The sequence below is a fragment of the Carlito syrichta genome, unplaced genomic scaffold (genome assembly GCF_000164805.1).
Source record: "Carlito syrichta isolate Samal-C Ts95f unplaced genomic scaffold, Tarsius_syrichta-2.0.1 Scaffold314203, whole genome shotgun sequence".
NCBI lineage: Eukaryota > Metazoa > Chordata > Mammalia > Primates > Tarsiidae > Carlito > Carlito syrichta.
In genome coordinates this window covers 1,934-23,598 of record NW_007258299.1, presented here as the reverse complement: position 1 = coordinate 23,598, position 21,665 = coordinate 1,934, and the positions used below count along the sequence as shown (strand labels likewise).

General features: G+C 38.3%; 1 pseudogene; it reads left to right on the top strand.

Annotated features, from left to right (window-relative positions):
• The first annotated feature begins 1,994 nt into the window (after positions 1 to 1,994).
• On the top strand, positions 1,995 to 10,230 carry LOC103273773 (annotated as a pseudogene).
• The last annotated feature ends 11,435 nt before the right edge of the window (positions 10,231 to 21,665 follow it).

The window sequence follows — 21,665 nt, the reverse complement described above, 5'->3', positions numbered from 1 at the left end:
CACCGCAGCCTCGCCTGCTGGGCTCCAGCGATCCTTCCGCCTCAGCCTTCCGAGTAGCCGGAATTACAGGCATGCGCTACCACGCACGGCTGATTTTTTTATTTATTGTAGAGATGAGGTCTCGCTGCCCAGGCAAGACTCGAACCCGTGGGCTCAGGCAATCCACTCACCTCAGCCTCCCAAAGGTGCGGGATTACAGAAGAGTTTTTTGTAGGTTTTCTTTGAAGACATTTTGTGGTATTAGGTCTGACATTTAAATCTTCAATACACCTTGACTAAATTTTTGTATACAGGTCTGACAATTAAGTTCACAACCTTGCCACAGTGCACTTATGTTGGTAACACCATATGTAAAACTTGACAAGGTTTCATAACCTTTGTATAGCAGTGTCTCACAGCTGTGTTTGTGATATGTGGCAGTGTGTTGCTGAGTGGCATTGATTATTGTTGTTGCATGTTTTTTTGCGCCTTTGCAAGAATGTTGCAACTTGAATTAGAACAATGATCATACATTAAATTTCTTGTTAAGCTTGGTAAGAGTGGAAGTGAAATCAGGGACACATTGGTCCCTGTTTAAGGCATAATGTCATGAAGAAAACGGCAGTGTTTACATGGATTAAATGTTTACCGAGGGGAGAGAAAGCATCACCAATGAAGAGAGGTTCAGATGGACAGTAAGGAGCAGAACTGATGAAAACACTGCAAAAATTCCTTAAACTGTGCATCAAAAACAAACACTGACTATAAAAGCACACCAGACCAGTGGCAGGTGGCGGAGGCTTTGTCGAAGATGAGTTGGTTGAGAAATTGAGGTTTTGCTTCTGGAATCTCAATTCTATTCCATTAATCTATATGCCTGTTCCTATACCAATACCAAGTTGTTTTGATGATTGTAGCTTTATAGTAAAGTTTGAAGTCTGGTAATGTGATACCACCTGCTTTGTTTTTTTTTTTTTTTTTTTGCTGAAGATTGTTCTTCGCTATTCTTGGTCATTTGTGTTTCCATATGAATTCCTGTGTTGTTTTTTCTAGGTCTGAGAAGAATGTTGCTGGTAATTTGATGGGTATTGCATTGAATTTGTAGATTGCCTTAAATAAGATGAACATCTTCACAATGTTGGTTCTTCCAATCCATGAGCATGGGATATTTTTCCACTTGTTTGTGTCATCTTTGATTTCTTTGAGCAGTGTTTTGCAGTTTTCATTGTAAAGTTCTTTCACGTCTCTGGTTAGGAAGATGCCAAGGTATTTCATTTTTTTTTGTGGCTATTGTGAATGGAATTGTGGTTTTTATTAGGGTTTCTATTTGTTTATTATTAGAGTAAAGAAATGCGATTGTCTTTTGCACATTTATTTTATATCCTGAGACTTTGCCAAAGGCTTTTATGGGTGTAAGGAGGTTTTGACAGATTCTCTTGAGTTTTCAAGGTACACAATCATATCGTCTGTAAAGAGAGATAAGTTGACTTCCTCGCAGCATTGTTCACAATAGCAAGAATCTGGAAGCAACCAGGTTGTCCATCAAAAGAGTACTGGATTAAAAAAATGTGGCACATAAACATGATGGAATACTATGCAGCAATAAAAAGGAACAAAATCATGAATTTTGTAGCAACCTGGATGGAACTAGAGTCCATAATACTGAGTGACCTCTCACAGAAACAAAGATATGAGTATCACATGTTCTCATTCATATAGTGGACCTTGAACAGCCAATGTAATACTATAAGAAAATGACTGACAGTTGTGGGAAAGTATGGTGGGGGAGGGAGATGGGATTAATGGTAGTAAATATCTGTCTGGGGATGGGGAAACACCTCTTATCAACAAGGGTGCCTGAACAAAACATATTTGTATACCTAACCCTTAACTGTACCCCAAAATATCATAATAAAAATATTGATTATAAAAAAAGCATACCAGATCAAATAAACTTATATAAAAAATAGGAAAATCTTAACTAAAATTCTGAGCGTGAGAAAGCTGTGTGCAAAATGGTCCTAAAGGAGCTCTTGCATCACGACAATGCACTAGCTTACACAGCACTGTATGTGAGGGAGTTTTTAGTCAGTACCTAAATAGCTGTCTTGGAAGCCCCTCCCCACTCACCTGATCTGGCCCCCAGTGGCTTTTCCCTTTACCCAAAACTAAATAAAATATTGAAAGACATTTTGATGGCATCCAGGACATCAAGGGTAATATGATGGCAGTGTTGATGGCTGCTCTAGAAAAAAGAGTTCCAAAATTGCTTTGATGAGTGGCCTAGGTGCTGGCATTAGTATATAGCTTCCCAAAGGGAATACTTCAAAGGTGACCTTAGTGATATTCAGGAGCTAGGCCATTTGGTGCTCCTAGGACAGAAAGTGCTCCTGACAACTTGCCTCTTTCTTCCATTAGGAAGCCTTACTCTTCTCACCTTGTGTCCCTTCTTGAGCATGTTTAGGATTTTTCCATTTCTGATTCCTTGTGTTGGGCCTGATCTTCAAAACAGCACTTGTGCTTTGACAGTAAGTCTGCTGCCCCAGCTACATACTTTCCAGTTTCTATCTTTTAACTGGTAACATTTTTGTGCAATGGTTCTATCCTGAAAATTCCAATAACTTTGTTTATTTTATGATGGATTATTTAAGATTACAGCAAGCTATGAAAAATTGTACAATCAGTAGAGTTGAGCCAGCTTTACAGCCTATGCGATAGCATTTTATAACACCAGGAGACAGCCCTGTGCCTTCCTTGATTGTGTCCTGTTCCTCTGCTTCCACTTTCTGGTTAGTATTCTATGACTGCCTAGACCCTTTTATTCCAACCCACGGGTTCTTCAGTCATACAGAGTGTTGTTTTCCATGTGTGTAAACTTCTCTGCACATAATGTTCTTAAGTTGTTTCCAATTTTTTGGTTATTAAATAATGTTGCTCCAGTATTCTTTTGTACTTCCTTGAGAACATTTGCAGGAGTGCAGTAGCTGGTTCACAGGCATGTGACTTGTTTAATTTATGCTACACTGTATGCTGAATTGGCCTTCTAGGATTATAGATTTGTCTGCATTTTCTACAATTTTTCTAAATAGACATACAGGATACAACAGGCTTCTTCACCCAGCATAGTTATTTTGAATTTTGTCTATAATGTAGATATTAATTTTCCCTTATTTTTATTTCTGAGTGATATTCCTTTTTATGACTATCTCACAATTTATTTAACTTTCATCTCATTGAAAGACATTTGGGTTGTTTTCATTTCTGACAAATACAAACAAAGCTGGTTTGAACAAACAATTTTTTATAGACATAATTCTTTTGTTTCTTTTGCTTAAATAACTGAGACTGGAATGGCTGGGTTGTATGATACAGTCTATATTTGACTGTTGAAAAAAGCCAAGAACTGTTTTCCAAAGGAGCTGCACCATTTTGCATTCCCACCAGGATGATATGAGAACTCTGGGTGCTCCATACCTGTGGTAGCACTCAGCTTGGCTAGTATATTAACTTTAGGCATTCTCATGGTTGTGTAATGAGTGGCATCTTACTGTGGTTTTGATATTTTCATAGTGACAGATGATGAATATCTTTTCATATGCCTAATTGTCCCCTTACATTTTTATTAGTGAAGTGAAATCTCTTTTCACATCTTTTGCACATTTTAAAGTCTTCCTTATTATTTTTTGTATTACTGAGTTTTGAGAGCTCTTCACATAGTCTACGTAGAAGTCCATTATAAGGTATGTGATTTATAGATATTTTCTGTAATAGTTTGCTTTCTATTCTCTTGATAGTGCCTTTCAAAGAGAAATTTTTTATTTGCATAAAGTCCAGTTTTATTTTTTTATCTTATGAATAGCACTTTTGGTGATATGTTTAAGACATTTTACTCTAAAATAAGGTGAAAAGTATTTTCATGATTTTTTTTATTTTAGAACTTGCATAATTCTTAATTGTATATTTAGAGCTATAAACCTATTTTGAGTATATTTTTATGCTTGAGATAAGGTCTGAATTTAAATACCTTTTTATGGGTGCATACAAATATCCAAGTTTTCCAGCTCCAGTGATTGAAATGACTCTCTTACTTAACTGTTTATGTAGCTTTGTGGAGAATCAATTGACGATGTATGTATGGGTCTATATTTGAACTGTCAGTTTTTTCCCCATTCCTCTCTTTGTGCCTCTTGTTGCCAATAATTTTGATTACTGTAGCTTGAACTCACTGTCAATCTTCCAATTTTTGTTTGATTTTTTTCCAGTTTGCTTTAGTTATTCTTTGTAGTGCCATATGGACTTTGGAGAGACCCTGGCAAGTTTTACCAAAAAATGCATGGTGGGATTTTGATTGGGATTGAATTGAATCTATCAGCTAGTGGAGAATTACATGTAAATAATGCTGAGTCTTTCAACACATCAACAAACTATAGCTCTCCATTTACATAAGACTTTACATAAGACTTCTTTGGTTTATGTCAGCATTGCTTTGTAGGTTTTAGCATACAAAATTTATACATCTCTTGTCAGATTTATCCCTAGTATTTCATATTTTGATGCTGTTTTTAAATTTCAATTTTCAATTGCTTATTGATGGTACACAGAAATACAGTTGATTTAGATATGATGATTTTGCATCCTGTAGTGTTGCAGAAGTCACTTCTTTTTCCAATAGAATATTATAAAAGACCTTCTTTGTCTTTTGGATGAAGTGGGCATGACAGTCCCTAAAGTTACTTACATTTACAGTTGCAGATATGATTTTAAAGACTCTAGGTAATGAGTTGTCTGTGAAGAGAATTTTTCTTGGCAGAATAGTCAAAAATAAGATATAGATTCTTCATAATTAAAAAAGTTTACAAATGAAATAAAATATAAATCACCATTTTTATTTATAATTGTCTGTCTAGAATCAAGAGTCTTGTGGTAAGTAGTCTAATTCCATGAAATTGTTCGCTTAGTTCTGACAGGGCAGTTGGAATTCTGATTCAATTTTTTGCTATGGCTTGCTATTTAGTTGGTACATTTCTGATTGGTGCCTTTAAAATTTGTTCCAGGAGAATCAGTTCCTAATCTGCAGTTTATAACAGGTACATTAAGGCAAGTGTAAAGTATAAAGAAAAAACTAACTATGGATAAACCCAATGACGTGTTTTATTTATTACAACAACCAACAATATCAGAGTTGATAAAGGCAGAGTTACCTGTAGAGGGGTGTTCCACAATTATTTATAAGGACTTTTGATACATAATTAAATAGGAAATACAGAATGAGCTTATGGACACTGAAAGCATTGTCAGTATCCAGATCCTATAATTTTTACCAAAGAAACAAAATCTTTTTAAAAAAATCAAATTGTATGGTTTATGCCAGTTTTGTGCATACATAAGAAGGAAGCTTCTTAAACCCAAATATATATCATTTCTGAGCTCTCTTTATACTGGTAACAAATTATTTACTTCAAAGCGAATAACCTTCAAGTTTTGAAGTTAATAACTTTCAAATGCTGAATGTCCCTTTTCACATGGTCCGAGTATAAAAATCCTGAATTGTTAAGCAAAATTGTGTACCAAGTCTTGTGCAATGCCATCAGAAGAACATACTTGGCAGTAGTCTGTCCAGGAGCTAGAGGACAGGACCCTTTTTTGCCAGGAGGCCAACATCAGAGTTTCCTCTTCTTTGAGAGGACTTACAGCTCCACAAGGCAGTTTAGGTCGAATGTGAAGCAATAGGTCGAGTGTGAAGCAAGTTGATGTGGAAGCCACCCTATCCTAAAGCCTCATTTCACACAGGAACCAATATCTCTTGTTTCAGCTTACAGACTCTCTCATAGGTGGCCCTTACATGAGTCACCACAGTCAAGGAAGCCCAAAGTATAGCTCCTCTTTAGATGCTTGGAGCTTGTTTATTTTTCCTTTAAGTTCAGGGTCAACTAACCAACCAGGAGTCATTTTTATCATAAGCAAGATTGCCTAGTAACAGTTGAGAAAAGCCATCTTTATTTGCTTTCAGGGTAACAAGTAGGAGGTTAACTTAGTTAACATGGGTTCAAGTCATGCCAAAAAGGAAAGATTATTGTTAAATTGTCACTCACTAATGTTGATCTTATCAAAATCTGGAAAATGTTAAATGAACATGAACCTAATTCTATTTATAGTCTCTCTTTTACAAGGTGAAAAAGGACATATCTGGTTGCTTAGTAGCCATCTCAGAAATTCCACAGATAATTTGAAGTATAAAAGATATTATAAGTGTTAGATTATTCTCAAAGCTGAGATTTGGGAAACAATGTTGAAAAGCATCAACATAAATTGATTAGAAGAAGAAGGAATAGTTGTTTTGGCTATCTCATATATCAGTATCAACACAGTATTGAAACATAACAGGAGTTAAAGTAATAAACACAAATAATTTTAGTACTTCCAGAAATGAAGAATTACTGTTGCTTTTTGGGAAGTAATGGGGACTCCTGTGAGACAAGATGTCTTCCTGCTTAGGACAACTGCAAACACTAGAAATAGTGCACAAGGTAACCAAAGGGGAACTCTGGAAGGTGAAGGAGTAAGTTGGGCTGTGGTAGCACTCTGTTCCTGGAGGAACATAATAGCGACAGAGCATCTTACATCTTCCCTGTCCAACAGAAAGAAGTGATACTGGCCTGGTGTTTCCCAGCTTCCAAAACTGGTGAAAAATGGCAACCCCAAGGGACTCACTTCTCCCCTGCCTAAGAAGTCTTGTTGACATCAGGTGGATTGGTAGCAGGAGCAGGTGGATTGGTTGAACCCCACTGTCAGTAAGTCATAAAGGATACTGCTCTGTTTTTGCAGATCTGGCAGTCCTTTCTTCTCATCTAGAGACCATAGAAGGCTGATTACAACTACCCAGAGGCTTCCAAAACAGACATATCTGGTCGTAGATGTGCCGTTTGTCTTTATAGGCCTGATATTCCCCTTCCAGATGCAAGGAACATGGCAGCCAGATGGCTGCAAAAAGGAGATTCCCTCTAAACAACTCCCCAGCTTGGGAAATCAAGGAAGAGACTTCCCTCCTCTTCCACCAGCAAGTCCCTGCTGACCAGAAGGCACTGGGAAGGGGGATTCTAACACAACCTAGGCTTCATCCTATAAAGCCTCTTCTTTTGTGCCAAAGCTTTCCTTCTCCCATCTAGGGAAACTGAGCAGTCCATCCTGTAGAAGCTTCCTTTGGACACTGAGGTAACACCACCAAGGGACAGCAGGAGCAAAAGTGGTAACAGATAAACCAGGCAGTCTCTAATAATATTACAAGTACCCTGAAAAGGAAATTTTCATTAGAATGAACAGCCAAAGAGCGAGGCTAAAATCTGGGTGCTGAACCGAACAAGATATGAACCTGCTAAAATGGGAATTGAATGGAACCCAGAGACTTCCAGCATGGTAGTCAAATGTTCAGGATATAATAGAAAATCACAGGTCATTTCAAGTATGGAATTTACAACTTAGAATAAAACAGACATTCAACTGACACAAACACTGAGAGTCAGATATTAGAATCATCTGTCAAGGATTTTGAAGAAGCCAGTTGCTTTAAGCAATTACAAATATTTTGAAACAAATGACAATGTATAAAATCTCAGCAGAAAAATTATACAATAAAATGAATGTGAAATTATTCAACGGAAATAGACAACAGAGATTCAAAAACTCATTGGATAAGCTCAGTAGTAGAGTTTACAGGACAGAAAGGAATCAGTGCAAATCTGAACAACAGAAAGAGGGCTGAATAAATAACAGTCTCAAGGACCTTTGGAACAGAAATTAGCAGGTAACAGTCGTGCAATCAGAGTTGAAGAAGAAAGTCATATAGTGGTATGGAAAAAATAGTGGTTGAAAACTTCACACATTTTGGAAAAGTGAAGCATGAGGACGCAGGAAGCCACTGGAACATTAAGTTATATACACCCATATAAATACACACAAAGATCATGTTAGACTAAGTTGGTCAAGAAATCAAAAAAGAAAAAATATTACACCAATATACATTATAAGTAAAATTCTAAAAACTAAAGACTATGAAAAGAATCTTTAAAGCAACCAGAGAGAGGAAATTGCTTTGCCCACAGAAAAACACCAATTCCAATGACAACAGATTTTTCTTTCTTTTTAAAAATTTTTTCTTTTGACGATTTGGGGTACAATTCAGGGTTAGGGATCCAAATGCTCATTATTCAGGTACCCTTGTTGATGAGGTAGACCCCACTCTCCACTGGTAGTTTCTCTCTCCTGTCAACCCCATCACCTCTCCCCTGGCAGTTTCCAACGACTGCCAATCCCTTTCTAACAGTATGATGAAAATTATTCATGGTTCGCATATGAGTACTAATATATGGTACTCAGTTACAACAGATTTTTCATAAGAAACCATGGGTTTCATGAGGAAGTGGTACAGTGCTTTTCTTCAAGTGCTGAGAGAAAATATCATCAACTGCACATTCCTTTTTTGATAGAACTACGCTTCTGGAATGAAGCAACAATGAACACCTTCTCAGAATAAAAGTAATAAGTAATTTGTCACCACCAGATCTACCCTTAAACAAGAGGTAATGGAAGTTCCTCAGATGAAGAAAATGGTAAAAGAAAAAGTCTCAGAGTATGACAAGAGGAAAAAATCAATTTAAAGATCATTAATATGATTACATACAATAGTTGAGTCATTTACCCGTGAGTTTTACAATCACATGCAATTATGAAAGCACAGATTTAATATAGTCTTATAATCCAGACAGTGATATTGAAAAGTGTAGAGGGTAAATGGACCTAAATAAAGTTATCCTTGCTTCACTCAAAGTGGTAAAATGTTGATACATGAAGCACATATGTCTATTGTGATACCTAGAACAACTACTATGAAAACTATACAAAGAGGTATACTAAAAAACACTATCAATTAATTTGTGAATATAATTCTACGGATATTCAGGAAAATTACATTAATATCAGAAAAGAGAAATAGAAATACTAGATCTAGAAGAAATAAAGAGAAAAGAAATAATAAAAGGTCAGACATAAATTCAAATATAGTCATAATTGCCTTAACAATAAAGGTTTTATTACACACAGGGGAGAAGATTTACCTGGGACTCGCGTGTAGGCCCCAGATTAGTCAGAAGACCTCCTTCACCATACATCAGAGGAAGCACTCGGGAGGGAAGCCACGTGCGCGAATGTGGGTGACATTTCAGGTATACGTCCTCTCTCACTAACCACAAAAGGATTGACTCTGGGGAAAGACCCTCTGCATGGCAGAAATGTGAGCAAGGCTTTCGCCAGAAGATAGCCCTTATTCCATACAAGAGGACACACATGGAGGAGAAGCCCTTTGTGTGTCCTGAGTGTGGGAGAGGTTTTTGCCAGAAGGCATCACTCCTCCAACACCAAAGCTCACACACCGGTGAGAAGCCCTTCTTGGGCCTTGAGTGTGGATGTGGCTTCAGAGATCAGTCACCACTCATCAATTACCTGGTCCCACACTCAGGGGAGAAGCCTTATGTCTGTGGTGAGTGTGGGCACGGCTTTCACCAGAAGGGTACCCTCATCAGTCACCAGACGACACAAACAAGAGAGAAGCCCCACCTGTGCCCCAGTGTGGGTGAGATTTTAGCCAGAAGGTCACCCAAATCGGACACCAGAGGACACACAGGAGAAAAATCTTACCTGTGCCCTGAATGTGGGCTTGGCTTTGGTCAGAAATTCACACTCGTCTAACACCGGAGGACACACATGAGGGAGAAGCCCTATCTGTGCTCCGTGTGTGGACGTGCTGATGGCTAAAAGTCACTCCTCACTAGACACCAGATGACACACTCAGAGGAGGAGCTTTATGTAGACAGGGTGTGTAGGCAAGGACTTGGGCAGAAGTCACACCTTATCTCTGGCCAGAGAATGTACTCAGGAGAGAAGCCTTGTTTTTGTGAGTTTGGACACGGTTTTGACTATTAGGCTGCCCTCATTCAACATCAGCAGACCCACTCTGAAGCGGAGCCATATGTGTGCAGGGCATGCGGGCATGTCTTTAGCCAGAAGTCACACTTGCACAGACGAAGTCTGTGGACCAAGTTAGGGAATCAGCTCCCACCACAAGAGATGTTCTTCTATCCTCTCCCCTTCCTTCCCCTCCTGTCCCCTTTCCTCCCCTCTGCTTTCCTCAAGAGCGTGAAGCAGGCAGAAACCACTAGTAAATATTTCAGTTTCCAGAATGGAATGGGAAAAAAATGACTTTGTTTCATTGATCATGAGATAGTTGGTTTATGGTTTACTTTCAATAGTAGTAATGTGTCTTTGCTAGGACTGCCATAATAAAGTACTGAAGTCTGAGGGGCTTTAACAGCAGAAAGTGATTCTTAAAAGAGAATACCAGAAGTCCCAACTCAAGGTATTGACAGGTTGGGTTATTGCTAAAACCTTTCTTCTTTGCTTACAGACGTCTGCCTTCTTGCTGCATCCTATCAAGGCCTTTTTACCTGTGCATATGCTTCCCTGGTGTCTCTTCCTCTTATAAAGGATATCAGTCATTTTGGATAGGGCCTCACCTATATTACATCATTTAACCCTAAAACCTTCTTAAGAGCTCTATTTCCAAATACAGCCACATTGGTGGATGGGACTACAACATATATATTTTGGCAGAACACAATTTATTCTGTAATTCTGGACCGCCAAAATTCATGTTCTTCTCTCATACAGAATTTTCCAAATCCTAAAGTCCTAGCTTCTTTTTGCTTAACAGTTTCTTCCGTTTATTTCTCTCCATTCATATTTTACTCTAAGCACAAGGAAAAAACAGGCCATAGTTTCATCTCTTTGTGTAGACACCTCATAGAATATTCTGGACTTACATCACTTAGAGTGTCTACATTCCATAAAACACTAGAACACAACTGGAGAAAATCCTTTGCAACTGTATAGCAAGGATCACAGTTTCGTTTCTTCTTCCACATTTCTGTCTTAGACCTCACCAAAATCAGCTTTAACATCTATATTCCTACCAACAGTCTTTTAAAGGCAGTCCAGGATTTTCCTAACATGTACCTCAAAACTCTCCTAGCCTCCACTCATTATCTAGTTGTAAGCCACTTCCACATTTTAGGTTTGTTACAAAGCACCCTATTCCTGGTACCAAAATCTGTATTAGTGTGCTAGGACTGACTTAAGAAAAACCAGACTGAGTGCCTTAAGCAATAGAACATTTATTTTTTTCACAGTTCTGGAAGTTGGGAGTTCCAGAACAAGGTGTTGGGAGGTTTAGTTTTTAACAAAGCCTTGTCTCCATGGCCTGCAGATGGCTGCCTTCTCTGTATCTTCACATGAGCTATTCTTTAATGCATGTATTTTGTGGGTGTCTCTCCCTCTGATAAGAATGCTGGTTATATTGGGTTAGGGCCACACCCTAAATACCTAATTTAAACTTTTATTACCACTTTAAATTTCCTATATTCAAACAATTTCATTGGGAATTAGGGATTGAACATGTGAATTGGGAAGGCGAAGGGACATAATTCAGTCCATAACATTCTTCCTTGGACCTTCAAAATTCATGTCCACCCATCAACTCTTGCCATAAGAGGTGTTCTCTTAACCAGTCCTTTCCTTTCCCCGTAAGTGTAAAGATGGCAGAAATCACTAGTAAATGTTGTTTGACTTGCCTGACATGGAATGGAGGGAAAAAAAGTTCCTTTCATTGATCATGAGATAGTTGATTTATGCCTTCTATACAGCATTATCTGTATTTCACGGCCTTTTCTTTTAATAAAATGCTACTTGACAAAGCTGCATACCTGGTTATATGTCTTATTCTCTGATCTGTTGAGGAGAACCCAAAGTATTCAATCTCTTGGGAAGAGTTAATCTGTGGTTTTATTCTGAACCCTTGTCCTATGTGAGAGTGATATTAATATGGCTTTCAACCTCATTCCTTCCGAAGTCCGCCGGTGTCTGCAATGATACCCACCAGCCACACATTCATCCTTCCAGGTATTTATTCTCACTCCATCCCTGCATCTAGAGGCCCCATCATGTGAGTTGTGCTCACATACCAGTGTTCCAGCTCAGGGTTGAAGGCCCTTCAGTCACAGCCCTCCTAGTCCTCCAAGCCAGGGCTAAAACTCTGAAGTCACGCACCCTTATATCTAGCCCTAGGCCCTATCCCTTTAAAAATGATCCCCTCCCCTTTTCCCTAAACCCTGGAGCTCAAATGTCCCAGATCCTCATAAATGCCTACACCAGGACTACCACTGGCCCTGTGTCTTTGGATCAAGTGTGTTCATTACAGACGGTCTCCCCAGGCTCTGGAGCCACTACTGTCTCAGCGGGGGGTTTTCACCGAAATTAAAAAGAAGAGATTTTAGTTTTGGGGATTAAAAAGTGTTGGGAGGAGGGGTGAAAGAAAAATGACAGATAAAGAAAATGACAGATGGGGGATCACTGGCCTCAATATCTCAGTTGGGGCTGTCCAGACTTCAGTTATCTACACATCAGTTTGGCAGGGATGACCTGGAGCTACTTGGGGATGGCACTCATCAACAAATTTCTCTAAAGTCCCTTTGCCACAGTTACTTTCCTTATGACCAGAGCTGAACGTCACAAGGGAAGGTATGTGTGAGTTTCTGTGCATGTGCATATGTGTGGCTATCTCTCACCAACACCTTCAAAAAATTTTACTGAGAATATAAATAAAAATAATAACCATTCTATTATATATAATGTCCTTTTACTAAAAGTGTTTTCCCGTAAATTTTCTATGGAAATTTACCAAATAAAGACCTATAAGTGATATATAAATCAAAAACAAAAAAAATAAAAAGTGATCTTGTGTTTTTTACAATGTCTCTGCAAGATAAATTCAAAATGGTGATGAAAGAAGGGAAAAAGAAACCGTTTGATTGTTTAATAGAAAACTATACCAGAAATGAAATCAGTGTTTTATGGAAAGAGTAATTCTATGCCTAACACTACTACACAACATTCAGCTGCAGACCTTGGGAAAAGAAAAACACCCATCAAAACATAGTCGACCGAGTTACTTTGAACTCTAGATATATAATGGGCCTGAATGTTAATGCCTAAAAACAGCACAAAAATGACTGGCTTTTCTTATTCTTTGTTTTTCTTTTTTTAAGATAGGGTCTCACTTTGTCACCTGGGTCTGGGGTATTGTGGTAGGATCATAGCTCACTGTACCCTGGAATTTCTGTGCTCAAAAGATCTTCTTGAGTAGGACTACAGGTGTGTGCCACACCTTGTTATTTATTTATTTATTTTATTTATTCATTTTAATAGAGTCACGGTCTTGCTATGTTACTCAGGTTGGTTTGAACTCCTAGACTCAAGTAATACTCTTCCTTGACCTCCCAAAGCTGTAGGGCTACGGGTATGAGCTACAAAAATGGTCAAAATGTTTGTTCTTAAATGGAGCATGGCAATAAGTTTCAAAGCAACAACATGGTCCTTTTTGCAAGTAATCACTTGTTTAGGCCATATGCAAAGGAAGGGAAATTAAGCTCCATCTTCTGGAGAAAAGACTATCAAATAATTTGTAAATGGATGCTAAAATTATCATAATAATTAATAAATATGTGAAGTAAGATATCTTGAAGATGTATAAATTATTGCTTTCTCTGTAATGTTTTCTCCACCTATTTCAGAACTCATTGATGTATCTTGCCTGTAGGAATATAATAACCACAGTATTGTACGTTTTTATTTCTTGAATTGTTCCCTTTTCTGGGCAATTCTTTTATAATGTAACATTTAGTCATTTACTTGTATCAGTATGGACTTATGGCTACTTATTTTATTCACTGAGTGATCATCTGACAGTATCATTTATTTTGTCACTCAAATTGGGAATGCTTGCTCTAGAGTGTCACTGTCTCTCCAGCTGCCTTGGAGATTCTGATTAATCTTAGATTCAGCCTCTTGAAATAATTGCTCATATCTTGGTGGTTTTGTTCTGTCATTTTAAGCTTCTCTACTCTGTTTTTAACAGTTTGGATTAGTTCCATATTTTGGTGCTCAAACTCTGATTCTTCTTCTGCTTTGTTAATTCGGCTTTCCATGCTTACCAGCTTGATAGTTATTTCGTTCACTGTATTCTTTATTGCTGTGGTCTCAGTTATTAACTCCATCCTTTTGTCGCTTCTCATTCCTATTTATTCTATTAATATCTTGATACATGGGATTGTAGTCTCATCTGTGTTTGTGCATTGAGACCCATCATTCTGGAACCTCTTCATTGTTTGAAATCCAAAGTCTGTATTCTCAGTTGTTGTCTTCCCAGGGATCTGTATGAGACTCACATTTGTTGAGTTTGATTCATTTTTCAAGGTTTGCCCCTCCACTCTTTTTTTCTCTCTTCTTTAATTCTGCTTTTATTTTTGTTTGCTTAATCCCTACTCCTCCTTAGGTAGATCCTCTGGATTCATTCCGTTTTGAAGCAGAACTCTGGGTGAGGAGCTGTGCTTTTTGTAAGTTTGAGATTTCATTAAGGGAGTAGCTGTGGTTCAGAAGGTATGTGCAGATATCAATATCCACTGACAGGTGTGTAGGCCCCTGGAACCCACTTTCCACCACCTTACAATTTGACCATGCTGTGGGGGTGTATGTTAGTTCCCTGAAATCAAAATTATGTAAGAAAATAAAAAGAATGGTAAAAGGAATGAGGGAGATGAAAGGAAGATGAAGAGAGAGAAGAAGAGGGAAAACACTGAGGCACACCAACTGATGAATAAACAGAGAAACAAACAAAGATATAAAAAAGAAAAATAAACCCAAAAATATACAATCATACAAACAAACAAACCTATTGATGTACTCACCTTCAAAAAACCCCAAACAGAAACAGAAAATCAAAAAAACATTGAAATAACCAGAAACAAAACAAGTACAAAAATATAAGCAAAAACAGAAGGGCAACAACAACAAAATTAAAAACTGAAAAAGAAAAACCTCACTCTGTGGTCGTTTCTGGAAATTCAGGTTCCTTTCCCAAGCACTGCTGTGGTTTTTGACTGCTGCCACATTAGGAAGCAGCTCCTTATCTCTAGTTTGTCCCCTTTGCTCTCAGCACAGGCTGATGGTGTTGTTTTCAGTATGGGTCAGACACCCCACAGACTGCTGTGGGAGGAGGATGAATCAGATCTGGACTCGCCTGACTATTGGCTGCTGCCACTGCTGTCAAGTCTCCCGCCCAGGATGAAAATCTCGGTGACTGTTCCAGCATGGGGAAGGGGTGTCTGTCTCACCAAGTCTGATGGTTGATCCCAAAGGGGTGCAGAGATAGCCTCCGAATCGCAGGTTGGAGGCTGGGCAGAGCTGGGTGGGACAATGCAGGTCTCTGCCTGGCCCTGAGACAGAAAAGATGGTGCCTCTTGGCACCTCCTTACCAGTAGTTGACTCCATTCCAGATTTCTTCACCTTACCTTCTCCATGGTTTCTGCTGCTAGTGCCAGGGCTGCTTCCACTGGTGATAGCCATGCCTGGTGTCAGGGGGTGAGAAGCAGCTGGTCTCTGCTGCCTCCTTTCAAAAGACCCCCCAAAACGGCCAATGATCCTGCATGCCAGGGGCTCCAATCTCATGGCAATGGTGGGTTCCAGTCATCTCTGGAGTAGAGCCCCAGGTGCATGAACCTGAGTCTCCCCTCAGATGGTCTTTCACTCATACACTGGCACACATCCACTGACGCGGACTGTCTTTATGGACACTCGCTTTTGCAGAGACCCTCACAGTCTATCTAGTTCTGTCGCCATTCTGCCCCATCTCCCACCGCCTCTCTGAAATGTTTCAATAAGAGACTTTCTCTGATCCAAAAATGTTGGTGATAATCCCAAAAGCTACTTACTTTCCAGTTGCAGATATGGATTTTTATAACTAGTTAATAAGTTGTCTGTACAAATAATTTTTCTTGGAAATGGTACAGTCAGAAATAAGAAATAGATACTTCATGATTTTAAAAAGTTAATAACATATAAACCATTATTCCTATTTATTAGTGTCTATCTTGAACGAAGAGTCTTGTAGTAAGCATAGGGGGAATACAAAAAACCCCAGAATTTATTTATTAAAAATTGTGAGTTTATTCATACATGTTTACACTTCAGTTTAACGCATTACACCTATCGAGATGCTTTTTCCACTGGTGAAAATAGTTTTCAAACTATTTTCAAATTTTGATGGCTTTTAGTGCTTCTGCTGGTTTGTTTGTTTGTTTGGTTTTGGTTTTGTTTTTTTCCCACCATTTCCACAATGGCAAACGTTTCACTTTGAGGATATTTTTCATTCAGAGAAAGAGAAAAAAAAAGTTTCTTGGGTGAGATTGGGTGAACTGGGAAAGGAGAGCACAGTGGTCGTGCTGTTTTTGGAGAAAAACTGCTGAACATTCAGTGTGGTGATCATAGGCACATTGTCATAGTGGAAGAACCAGTCACCTTTTTGCCACAACTCAGGACCTTCCTTCTGCAAATCATGACACAACGCTCTCAAAACTTCCAGATAAAATCTTTGGTTGACTGTTAGTTCTGTAGGAACACATTTTGAGTGTTCTGCCAGGGGCCTGCCCTTCAAAAGATAATTCGACGTTTGGGGGGCATTCTCATAGTCTAATTCCATGAAATTGTCAACTGCTGTTCTGATAGGACATTTAAAATCCTGATCCAGTTTCTTGCTGTGGCCTTCTACTTACCTGGTAAATTTCTGATCAGTGATTTTTTAAATAGTCAACTCCTCATCTGCAGCTTAAGGTGGGGGTCTTTAGGCAAAAGTAAGGTAACAAACAGAAACTAACCATGGGTAAAACAGATTGCCTTGTTTCTTTATTACAACAATCAACAATTTCATAGTCAACAAAAGCATGCTCTTCTATTGAGGGGTATCCTATAATGATTTATAAGGACTTAGTCCATAATTACATAGCAGTTATGGTATGAATGTCTTATGGACACTGAAAGCATTGCCAGTGTCTGGAGCCTTTAATTTGTCCTTGAGTGGAAATTATGGTATCTCCATTTGACAACTCCTTTAAAGCTAGAAACAAAATCTTTTTGTTCAAAGATACATCAATTCTCCATTTATTTCTAATACTTTGCAACATAATATCAGTTTAGATTTCTGAGCTCCTGGGTGAACTACTTTATAAAATCACAAAACAATCTATAGTACAAGCATATGAAAAATATCCAGGGATACTTTTTTAACATTTTATTTTAAAGATGTGGGGCATAATTCTGGATTAGGTATACATGTGGATATCACTCAGGTAAAGTTTGGGCCTCCCTTTGATTCTCACTTTGCCTGGTTTGAGATCAGGTACCCTAGTTGATGTTGTGTCCCCCCATCCCCACTCCAGCAGTATCTCACTACTACCAATCCCTTTCTGATAGTATTATCGTAAATGTTCGGGGTTTGCTTATGTGTAAGAACGTATGGTACTCTGTTCTTAGTTTCTGTGATAGACCACTGAGTATTATGGACACTAAATCCATACAAGTCCAAATGTTTGTCCTTCTTTATGGCTGTGTAACAGGTATAGTATTAACAAATTAATGGTCAAGTGTTTACATACCTTAATAGCAGAAAAGCCAGTATACCCCTTTTCAGATTACACAACATCTACCCTTACAGTAGCAAAGATGCCCCATAAATAGATATAGGCTGTTTAGTTTATCTAATTATTGTCAATTGAGTTTGGGCAGTTTCCATCTTTCAAGGTATTTTTGCATTTCATGTGATTTATTATACTTATTTTTTGAAATAATGTGTGATGTTTTCTCATTTTCCAATGTATTAAGAATATTGCTATATTTGTCTTCTCTTTTTATTTTTGGTCATTATGGCAAGAGATGTGCTTGTATTGAACTTTTAAAGAATAGCCTGGGTATTCCTTAATTCTTCTCTATTTTCCATTTGTTTTCAATTTAATTGATTTATGTTCCTATTGTATCTACTTTATTTCTCCTACTTTCTTTGGATTTACTTTAATATCTACCTCCTGCAGTTTCTTAAGGTATAAGCTTAGATCGCTGATTTGACATTTCTTTGTTAATATATTCAGTTCTTTCCTACAAATTATATATGTTGTCTTTTTATTTTCATTCAGGTAAAAAATTATTTTCCAATTTTCCTGTCAATTTCATCATTAATCTGTGGATCATTTAAAAGTGTGCTATTAAATGTTTAAAATATATATTTCTGTTGCTGCTATCTACTTGATTTCTTTGTACCAAACTTTATATGATTTCAATCTGCTTAAATTTTATGAAATTATTTTATGGTCCAGAATGTCACCTATCTTGATGAAAGAAAAATTTTTCACTCTTTTGCTGTATAAGTTATTTTAGTAAAAGTTGCCCTTCAAATTATGCCAAACTGTGAAACTTTGTTTTGATGTTTGCTTCTTTCCTCCCCTTGTATGCAGATTTCTTCCTCTTTACTCTATTTTTGTTCACCAGCCAGTGGATAAACTGTAGGGGACCTCTCTGTTATGCAAATAGTTTTGAATGTCTTGCTCCTTAGAGTTTCCAATCCAAAATTGTCAAGATTAGGTGCCTACTCAATGGTAGTTGTTGCTTTATCAAGATTAAGAATCCTGGGCTTAGGCTGGGCTTGACTTAGTTCCGTTGCTGTGCCACAGGGGTGCCATGTGTTTTCTCCTGTAACACTAAGGATCCCGACAGAGGCATGAGTAGTGAGTGGCACAGCAGAAGAATGTTGAACTAGAACCCACAGGTCTGTGGACTGAAACCATCCTTGAGTATGTCTCTCATTACATGACATTCCTTATCGTCCCATCTTCTTTCTGTAGAAGCTTTCTCAGAATATTTTGGATATCTAGATGTGTTACATTATGTTTTTCAATTCTGTCTTCAACCAATCAATTTCGTGCAGACCTAGGTAGTTTCAGGGACAAGTTTGGGGATCTGGGGGTTTATCTCCTAGGAAGCTGCTTTCTGTGTCATTCTTTTATGCTAGGCAGTCTCCCTGGGGGTAGAGAACAACATCCAGTAAAGCCATTTGGCCCATGTGGGATCCATCAAGCCCTGTGATGTCAAGATTAGGACTTTGGCATGCTGGCAAGCAGCAGTGCTAAGCAAAGCCTAGATATGCTGGCCATAGGTTTTGCATTGGGAGAGCATCTCCTGTAATTCTTAAAGACACATCTGTTTTCTTAACAGGCCAAGAAAGTAAGCTGAACTGATGTGGTAGGAAGCACCATGCCTGAATCAGTTCTTCAATCAGTCCTTTATGTTGGCAATAATGCTTGATCTCTTCAGGAATGTGTGTTGCTTTGGGTTTAGTATATTCCTAGGCAGAGACGGTTCTAGTGGCTTCCACTTGGCCTCTACAATCACAATAGCTCGGTTCACAGGTCAGGGTGTCAATGTGGGGATTTTCCCAGTTGATGAATATGTCTATTCCAATTTTGTTTTCTGGAACTGGGGAAGTAACCACAGGATGAGCTTTGGGGCTAACCGGGCCCTTTGTGAGATAGGCTAGAGCTTAAAACTTCATTGATCACCTGACTCTGTAAAGCTCTACTCTGCCTGGTGACATTTTGTGTTTCCTGGAATTCATGTTAATTTGGGATCTGTATCCAGAAATTCCCAAAAGGTCATATTATTTCCTTTTCCCAAGTGGACCATTACCCTGGCCAAGAGCTGTCAGTCTGGTTCAGCATGGCTGAGAGAAAGATTAAAGGTATGAGTGGGGACCTGGAAAAATCTGGAATTATTTTTGGGAGCGCAGTACCCTTGTAGTACAGGCTTCCTCCACTAGGCAAATATTCTAGAAACCTCTGGAGATCAGTGTACTAGCCACCATTGTTGTGAGAGGCTGTGTTCCACTACAATGAATGTTTTGGGGGTTTTTTTGAGATTCTTTAAACATGTTTTCCCATTTAATGATGGGAGATTTACAAGGGCTTGTGCCCACATCGTGTTGAGTGTTCATCAGTTTTTGACTAAAAACAGCATGACCCCTGCACCCCACCTTCACTATTCACCTGATCTCACCCCAAGCGCCTTTTTTTATTGTTTCACTGGATGGAAAAAGTTCTAAAAGGGAAGCATTTTCCCAATTTAGCAGAGGTGAAACAAAAAATGATGCATGATAATTCACCAGAATTGACAAGTTCCAAAAATGTTTTGAGCAACAGAGAAAGCATCTCAATAGGTGTAGTGCATCAAACAGATAGGACTCTGAAGGTGAATAAAGTTTAAATATATAAGAATAAATACACAACTTTTAATAAAAATTCCATGTTTTGGGGTGGTATCCCCTCATATAAAGTTTCATAGTCTAATGGGGTCTTTTTTAGATTACCCATTTTCTTCTTCATTCAAAGGTTCTGGGTCTGTAAAAGGAACTGACTCAAGTCTGAGAAATAATTGAAGGGTCACAACTTCGTTTTGGTGGCAAATTAGGTTTTGTTCAGCTGACCTAGAACTCTTCTGCATATACAGGTCAAGTAAGAATTTAGTAGACTGCCCATGTCTTTCTCATCTAGGGATACCATGATCAACTATCTAAAGCCATGAGTCTCCGTGAGCCAGACATTGTGATAACTGCTTTTGACTTTACTCTTCATTACAGTAACCAGACCTGCCCTGTCTTTGGCAAATTGGTGCTGCCACTTGGTTTGTATATCCCCAGGATCCAATTATCCACATTATACTCAAAGATCCTAATTCAGTGTCAACAATCCCACTGTAATTTCAGACCTACAAAGACGAGCAGTCACTGAACTCTTCAGGGATGGTGAGGCTTTGCTAGCAAATTTATTTTTTACATTCATGGTGAAAAATGTGCCCTATGGTCCATTCTTGGGTGTATGAATATATTTTACATGATAAATCCACTATAATGTTCCATTCTCCCTTAGCCTATGGATACCTTTCTCTATGGTATGCCAAGGAAGTTCTCATTTCAACTTCATTTATTACAGACCACCTTTTGTACCTGATTGTACTGAACCAAAGAAACACCTTTCTATCCACTTGAGCTACATCAGTCAGTTTAGAATTATCTCTGCTTATTTAGCCTACATCAAAAAATTTGGTCTGATACAACTCTATGTTCCTTCCACCTTATCTGAGAGTGTTAATATGCATTCCAACATACATTCCCTGGGTTTATATTTGTATAAATTGGAAAAATCATGCAGCCCTCTTGGAGTATGGCATATTTCCTCAAGGATCACATTTCTTTTTAAGCTCATCCTTTGTGATCTTTTAGGACTTGAGTCTAGTTATAAGGCTAGAAACAAGAAAAGGGTGTTGGCCAACAACTTTAGAAGAAGCCAATATACTTTATCAGACAAAAGAAGGTTATTCTAAGACAGTGGTGGAATGCCAATTACTATAAGCAACAAAAATTCAAGTTAGGTGTCCCAGGCTTCATCAGAATCTTTCCATATGTTTCCATTCTGATTTCAAGGATCCCATTCCTTCCCAGTAGATGTTCCCAGTTTAACAGAAGACACCTTGTGAGGTTTCAGGTTCAACTTGTGTTAACATTCAGGATAAGACTCTAGGTTTCATTTTCAGAAAAATTCCCACTCTTTGGCTATAGCAGATAAAGGTTTATTACAGGGCAGATATAAATACTTTCAGGTGACTTATGTGGACCTTGAGCTGGGAATACGCAGCATTCAGCTAATTTT